This window comes from Lampetra fluviatilis, unplaced genomic scaffold, assembly GCF_964198595.1.
Source record: "Lampetra fluviatilis unplaced genomic scaffold, kcLamFluv1.1 SCAFFOLD_1222, whole genome shotgun sequence".
NCBI lineage: Eukaryota > Metazoa > Chordata > Hyperoartia > Petromyzontiformes > Petromyzontidae > Lampetra > Lampetra fluviatilis.
This window is the reverse complement of record NW_027621180.1, coordinates 5,770-14,994: the sequence shown is the minus strand read 5'-3', so window position 1 is coordinate 14,994 and position 9,225 is coordinate 5,770. Positions and strand designations below refer to the sequence as shown.

At 52.1% G+C, this 9,225-nt stretch overlaps 1 long non-coding RNA gene across 1 annotated transcript; it reads right to left on the bottom strand.

Annotated features, from left to right (window-relative positions):
- Positions 1-275: 275 nt before the first annotated feature.
- LOC144954892 (uncharacterized) lies at positions 276-8,564 on the bottom strand. The gene is made up of 3 exons (XR_013641416.1): positions 8,555-8,564; positions 4,438-4,513; positions 276-340 (listed from the first exon to the last, which is right to left on the bottom strand). It is a non-coding gene; the product is annotated as an uncharacterized LOC144954892 (long non-coding RNA).
- Between the last annotated feature and the right edge of the window lie 661 nt (positions 8,565-9,225).

Genomic DNA, 9,225 nt, shown 5'->3' with positions numbered 1-9,225 from the left:
ACCACCAAGCTTGGCAGCGTATATTTAAGCTGTTGGGTTGGAGGGGGGAAGGGCGCCTTGACAAAATAATTTGCATATCAAGAGGAATTTAGCATATTTATGGGAAATGCAGGTGTGTGATTAGTGCTACTGATGCCTGTGCATTATGCAGGATTAGCAGCATCAAAAGGAGGGGATATGGGAAATGCAGGTGAGTGAGTGAGTGGTGGGCGGGTGAGTCAGTGAGTGACTCAGTGAGTGAGTCACCAGGGAGTGGACCGGGGGTTGGGGTCTCTCCGTTCTTGAGACACGTGTGGATGTGAGCAGCCTTCCATCTTGCGTACTTCCTGTGTCGTACCACCTGTGACACACACACAGTGACACACACACAGTGACACACACACAGTGACACACACACAGTGACACACACAGTGACACACACAGTGACACACAGTGACACACACAGTGACACACACACACAGTGACACACACACACAGTGACACACACACACACAGTGACACACACACACACAGTGACACACACAGTGACACACACACGCAGTGACACACACACGCAGTGACACACACACACAGTGACACACACAGTGACACACACACAGTGACACACACACAGTGACACACACACAGTGACACACACACACACACAGTGACACACACACACACACAGTGACACACACACACAGTGACACACACACACAGTGACACACACACACACACACAGTGACACACACACACAGTGACACACACACACAGTGACACACACACAGTGACACACACACAGTGACACACACAGTGACACACACACAGTGACACACACACAGTGACACACACACACACAGTGACACACACACACAGTGACACACACACAGTGACACACACAGTGACACACACAGTGACACACACACAGTGACACACACACAGTGACACACACAGTGACACACACACACAGTGACACACACACACACAGTGACACACACAATGACACACACACAGTGACACACACACACACAGTGACACACACACACACAGTGACACACACAGTGACACACACAGTGACACACACACACACAGTGACACAGTGTGACACACACAGTGACACACACACAGTGACACACACACAGTGACACACACAGTGACACACACACAGTGACACAGTGTGACACACACAGTGACACACACACACAGTGACACACACACAGTGACACAGTGTGACACACACAGTGACACACACAGTGACACACACACACAGTGACACACACACACAGTGACACACACACAGTGACACACACAGTGACACACAGTGACACACACACAGTGACACACACACACACACAGTGACACACACACATACATACACACAGTGACACACACACACAGTGACACAGTGTGACACACTCACAGTGACACACACACACACAGTGACACACACACACAGTGACACACAAACACAGTGACACACACAGTGACACACACACAGTGACACACACACAGTGACACACACACACACAGTGACACACACACAGTGACACACACACACAGTGACACACACACAGTGACACACACACACACAGTGACACACACACAGTGACACACACACACAGTGACACACACACAGTGACACACACACACACAGTGACACACACACACAGTGACACACACACACACAGACACACACACAGTGACACACACACAGTGACACACACACAGTGACACACACAGTGACACACACAGTGACACACACACAGTGACACACACAGTGACACACACAGTGACACACACACACAGTGACACACACACAGTGACACACACAGTGACACACACACAGTGACACACACACACACAGTGACACACACACACACAGTGACACACACAGTGACACACACAGTGACACACACACAGTGACAGTGTGACACACACAGTGACACACACACACAGTGACACACACACAGTGACACAGTGTGACACACACAGTGACACACACACACAGTGACACACACACAGTGACACAGTGTGACACACACAGTGACACACACACACAGTGACACACACACAGTGACACACACACAGTGACACACACAGTGACACACACAGTGACACACACACAGTGACACACACACACACAGTGACACACACACATACATACACACACAGTGACACACACACAGTGACACAGTGTGACACACACAGTGACACAGTGACACACACACACAGTGACACACACACACAGTGACACATACACACATACATACACACACAGTGACACAAACAGTGACACACACACACACACAGTGACACACACACACACACTGTGACACACACACACAGTGTGACATACATAGTGACACACAGAGTGACACAGTGTGTGTCTGTGTGTGTGTCTGTGTGTGTGTCTGTGTGTGTGTGTCTGTGTGTGTGTGTCTGTGTGTGTGTGTCTGTGTGTGTGTGTCTGTGTGTGTGTGTCTGTGTGTCTGTGTGTGCCACACTGTGTGTGTCACACTGTGTGTGTGTGTCTGTGTGTGTGTCTGTGTGTGTGTGTCTGTGTGTGTCTGTGTGTGCCACACTGTGTGTGTCACACTGTGTGTGTGTGTCTGTGTGTGTGTGTCTGTGTGTGTGTGTCTGTGTGTGTGTGTGTCTGTGTGTGTGTGTGTCTGTGTGTGTGTCTGTGTGTGTGTCTGTGTGTGTGTCACTGTCTGTGTGTGTCTGTGTCTGTGTGTGTGTCTGTGTGAGTGTGTGTGTGTGTCTGTGTGTGTCTGTGTGTGTCTGTGTGTGTGTCTGTGTGTGTGTGTCTGTGTGTGTGTGTCTGTGTGTGTGTGTCTGTGTGTGTGTGTGTCTGTGTGTGTGTCTCTGTGTGTGTGTCACTGTGTGTGTGTGTCTGTGTGTGTGTCTGTGTGTGTCTGTGTGTGTCTGTGTGTGTCTGTCTGTGTGTGTGTCAAACTGTGTGTGTGTGTGTGTCACTGTGTGTGTTTGTCTCACTGTGTGTGTGTGTGTCTGTGTGTGTCACACTGTGTGTGTCTGAGTGTGTGTCTATGTGTGTCTGTGTGTGTCACACTGTGTGTGTGTGTGTCTGTGTGTGTGAGTGACTGTGTGTGTGTCACTGTGTGTGTGTCACTGTGTGTGTGTGTCTGTGTGTGTCTGTGTGTGTGTCTGTGTGTGTCACACTGTGTGTGTGTGTCTGTGTGTGTGTGTGTGTCACTGTGTGTGTGTCTGTGTGTGTGTCTGTGTGTGTGTGTGTCACTGTGTGTGTCTGTGTGTGTGTCTGTGTGTATGTGTGTGTCTGTGTCTGTGTGTGTGTCTGTGTGTGTGTGCCTGTGTGTGTGTCTGTGTGTGTGTCTGTGTGTGTCACACTGTGTGTGTGTCACTGTGTGTGTGTGTGTCTGTGTGTGTCTGTGTGTGTGTCTGTGTGTGTCATACTGTGTGTGTGTGTCTGTGTGTGTGTGTCACACTGTGTGTGTGTGTGTCTGTGTGTGTGTGTGAGTGACTGTGTGTGTGTCACTGTGTGTGTGTGTGTCTGTGTGTGTGTGTGTCTGTGTGTGTGTCTGTGTGTGTGTCTGTGTGTGTCACACTGTGTGTGTGTGTCTGTGTGTGTGTGTGTCACTGTGTGTGTGTCACTGTGTGTGTGTCTGTGTGTGTGTGTGTCACTGTGTGTGTCTGTGTGTGTGTCTGTGTGTATGTGTGTGTCTGTGTCTGTGTGTGTGTCTGTGTGTGTGTGCCTGTGTGTGTGTCTGTGTGTGTGTCTGTGTGTGTCACACTGTGTGTGTGTGTCACTGTGTGTGTGTGTCTGTGTGTGTCACACTGTGTGTGTCTGTGTGTGTGTCTGTGTGTGTCATACTGTGTGTGTGTGTCTGTGTGTGTGTGTCACACTGGGTGTGTGTGTGTCTGTGTGTGTGAGTGACTGTGTGTGTGTCACTGTGTGTGTGTCACTGTGTGTGTGTGTCTGTGTGTGTGTGTGTCTGTGTGTGTGTCTGTGTGTGTGTCTGTGTGTGTCACACTGTGTGTGTGTGTCTGTGTGTGTGTGTGTCACTGTGTGTGTGTCTGTGTGTGTGTCTGTGTGTGTGTGTGTCACTGTGTGTGTCTGTGTGTGTGTCTGTGTGTATGTGTGTGTCTGTGTCTGTGTGTGTGTCTGTGTGTGTGTGCCTGTGTGTGTGTCTGTGTGTGTGTCTGTGTGTGTCACACTGTGTGTGTGTGTCACTGTGTGTGTGTGTCTGTGTGTGTCACACTGTGTGTGTCTGTGTGTGTGTCTGTGTGTGTCATACTGTGTGTGTGTGTCTGTGTGTGTGTGAGTGACTGTGTGTGTGTCACTGTGTGTGTCACTGTGTGTGTGTCTGTGTGTGTGTCTGTGTGTGTGTCTGTGTGTGTGTCTGTGTGTGTGTCTGTGTGTGTGTCTGTGTGTGTGTCTGTGTGTGTGTGTCTGTGTGTGTGTGTGTCTGTGTGTGTGACCTCTTCGGTGAGTTCCCCGAAGACGGTGAGGACATCAAAGAGGAGACTTGCCGTGTAGAACGATTTCACCACGTTTCTGCAACAACAGCAGTAGCAGCAGTTACCCACCCACACCGCCACTCACTCACCCACTCACTCACCCATTCACTCACCCACTCACTCACCCACTCACTCACCCACTCACTCACCCACTCACTCACTCACCCACTCACACCACCACTCACTCACCCACTCACTCACCCACTCACTCACCCACTCACTCACCCATACACTCAGCTACCCACTCACTCACCCACTCACTCACCCACTCACTCACCCATACACTCAGCTACCCACTCACTCACCCACTCACTCACCCACTCACTCACCCACTCACTCACCCACTCACTCACTCACCCACTCACACCACCACTCACTCACCCACTCACACCACCACCCACTCACCCATACACTCAGCTACCCACTCACTCACCCACTCACTCACCCACTCACACCACCACCCACACACTCAGCTACCCACTCACTCACCCATACACTCACCCACTCACTCACTCACCCACTCACACCACCACCCACTCACCCATACACTCAGCTACCCACTCACTCACCCACTCACTCACCCACTCACTCACCCACTCACTCATCCACCCACTCACCCACTCACTCACCCACTCACTCACCCATACACTCAGCTACCCACTCACTCACCCATACACTCAGCTACCCACTCACTCACCCACTCACTCACCCATTCACTCACCCACTCACCCACTCACTCACCCATACACTCAGCTACCCACTCACTCACCCACTCACTCACCCACTCACTCACTCACCCACTCACACCACCACCCACTCACCCATACACTCAGCTACCCACTCACTCACCCACTCACTCACCCACTCACTCACTCACCCACTCACACCACCACTCACTCACCCACTCACACCACCACCCACTCACCCATACACTCAGCTACCCACTCACTCACCCACTCACTCACCCATACACTCACCCACTCACTCACCCATACACTCACCCACTCACACCACCACCCACTCACCCATACACTCAGCTACCCACTCACTCACCCACTCACTCACCCACTCACACCACCACCCACTCACCCATACACTCAGCTACCCACTCACTCACCCACTCACTCACCCATACACTCACCCACTCACTCACCCACACACTCAGCTACCCACTCACTCACTCACCCACTCACTCACCCACTCACTCACCCATTCACTCACCCACTCACCCATACACTCAGCTACCCACTCACTCACCCACTCACTCACTCACCCACTCACACCACCACCCACTCACCCATACACTCAGCTACCCACTCACTCACCCACTCACTCACCCACTCACTCACTCACCCACTCACACCACCACTCACTCACCCACTCACACCACCACCCACTCACCCATACACTCAGCTACCCACTCACTCACCCACTCACTCACCCATACACTCACCCACTCACTCACCCATACACTCACCCACTCACACCACCACCCACACCCATACACTCAGCTACCCACTCACTCACCCACTCACTCACCCATACACTCACCCACTCACTCACCCACACACTCAGCTACCCACTCACTCACTCACCCACTCACTCACCCACTCACTCACCCACTCACTCACTCACCCACTCACTCACTCACCCACTCACTCACCCACTCACTCACCCATACACTCAGCTACCCACTCACTCACCCACTCACTCACCCACTCACACCACCACTCACTCACCCACTCACACCACCACCCACTCACCCATACACTCAGCTACCCACTCACTCACCCACTCACTCACCCACTCACTCACCCACTCACTCACCCACTCACTCACTCACCCACTCACACCACCACTCACTCACCCACTCACACCACCACCCACTCACCCATACACTCAGCTACCCACTCACTCACCCACTCACTCACCCACTCACTCACCCATACACTCACCCACTCACACCACCACCCATACACTCAGCTACCCACTCACTCACCCACTCACTCACCCACTCACTCACTCACCCACTCACACCACCACCCACTCACCCACTCACACCACCACCCACTCACCCATACACTCAGCTACCCACTCACTCACCCACTCACTCACCCACTCACTCACCCATACACTCACCCACTCACACCACCACCCATACACTCAGCTACCCACTCACTCACCCACTCACTCACCCACTCACACCACCACCCACTCACCCATACACTCAGCTACCCACTCACTCACCCACTCACTCACCCATACACCCATACACTCACCCACTCACTCACCCACACACTCAGCTACCCACTCACTCACTCACCCACTCACTCACCCACTCACTCACCCACTCACTCACTCACCCACTCACTCACCCACACACTCACCCATACACTCAGCTACCCACTCACTCACCCACTCACTCACCCACTCACACCACCACTCACTCACCCACTCACACCACCACCCACTCACCCATACACTCAGCTACCCACTCACTCACCCACTCACTCACCCACTCACTCACTCACCCACTCACACCACCACTCACTCACCCACTCACACCACCACCCACTCACCCATACACTCAGCTACCCACTCACTCACCCACTCACTCACCCACTCACACCACCACTCACTCACCCACTCACACCACCACCCACTCACCCATACACTCAGCTACCCACTCACTCACCCACTCACTCACTCACCCACTCACACCACCACTCACTCACCCACTCACACCACCACCCACTCACCCATACACTCAGCTACCCACTCACTCACCCACTCACTCACTCACCCACTCACTCACTCACCCACTCACTCACCCACTCACTCACCCATACACTCAGCTACCCACTCACTCACCCACTCACTCACCCACTCACACCACCACTCACTCACCCACTCACACCACCACCCACTCACCCATACACTCAGCTACCCACTCACTCACCCACTCACTCACCCACTCACTCACTCACCCACTCACACCACCACTCACTCACCCACTCACACCACCACCCACTCACCCATACACTCAGCTACCCACTCACTCACCCACTCACTCACCCACTCACTCACCCACTCACTCACTCACCCACTCACACCACCACCCACTCACCCACTCACACCACCACCCACTCACCCATACACTCAGCTACCCACTCACTCACCCACTCACTCACCCACTCACTCACCCATACACTCACCCACTCACACCACCACCCATACACTCAGCTACCCACTCACTCACCCACTCACTCACCCACTCACTCACTCACTCACCCACTCACACCACCACCCACTCACCCACTCACACCACCACCCACTCACCCATACACTCAGCTACCCACTCACTCACCCACTCACTCACCCATACACTCACCCACTCACACCACCACCCACTCACCCATACACTCAGCTACCCACTCACTCACCCACTCACTCACCCACTCACTCACCCACACACTCACCCACCCACTCACCCACTCACTCACCCACTCACTCACCCACCCACTCACCCACTCACTCACCCACTCACTCACCCACCCACTCACCCACTCACTCACCCACTCACTCACCCACTCACTCACCCACTCACTCACCCACACACTCACCCACACACTCACCCACCCACTCACCCACTCACTCACCCACTCACTCACCCACCCACTCACCCACTCACTCACCCACACACTCACCCACTCACTCACCCACTCACTCACCCACTCACTCACCCACACACTCACCCACTCACTCACCCACTCACTCACCCACTCACTCACCCACTCACTCACCCACTCACTCACCCACCCACTCACCCACTCACTCACCCACTCACTCACCCACTCACTCACCCACCCACTCACCCACTCACCCACACACCCACTCACTCACCCACCCACTCACCCACTCACTCACCCACTCACTCACCCACTCACTCACCCACTCACTCACCCACTCTAAAGTACTAGTGGTGAGTCTATAGTACTACTCTATAGTACTGGTACTATAGTACTGGTACTATAGTACTGGTACTACAGTAATAGTGGTGGTGGTGTTGGTTGCTTACTTGTTGAATCTCTATAGTGGTGAGTCTATAGTACTGGTACTATAGTACTGGTACTATAGTACTAGTCTATAGTACTGGTACTATAGTACTAGTGGTGGTGTTGGTTGCTTACTTGTTGAATCTCTATAGTACTACTCTACAGTACTGGTACTATAGTACTGGTACTATAGTACTGGTACTATAGTACTACTCTATAGTACCGGTACTATAGTACTAGTGGTGGTGTTGGTTGCTTACTTGTTGAATCTCTATAGTGGTGAGTCTATAGTACTGGTACTATAGTACTGGTACTATAGTACTACTCTATAGTACCGGTACTATAGTACTAGTGGTGGTGTTGGCTGCTTACTTGTTGAATCTCTATAGTGGTGAGTCTATAGTACTCTATAGTACTGGTACTATAGAGTACTGGTACTATAGTACTGGTACTATAGTACTGGTACTATAGTACTAGTCTATAGTACTGGTACTATAGTACTAGTGGTGGTGTTGGCTGCTTACTTGTTGAATCTCTATAGTGGTGAGTCTATAGTACTGGTACTATAGTACTGGTACTATAGTACTGGTACTATAGTACTACTCTATAGTACCGGTACTATAGTAGTAGTGGTGGTGTTGGTTGCTTACTTGTTGAATCTCTATATTGGTGAGTCTATAGTACTACTCTATAG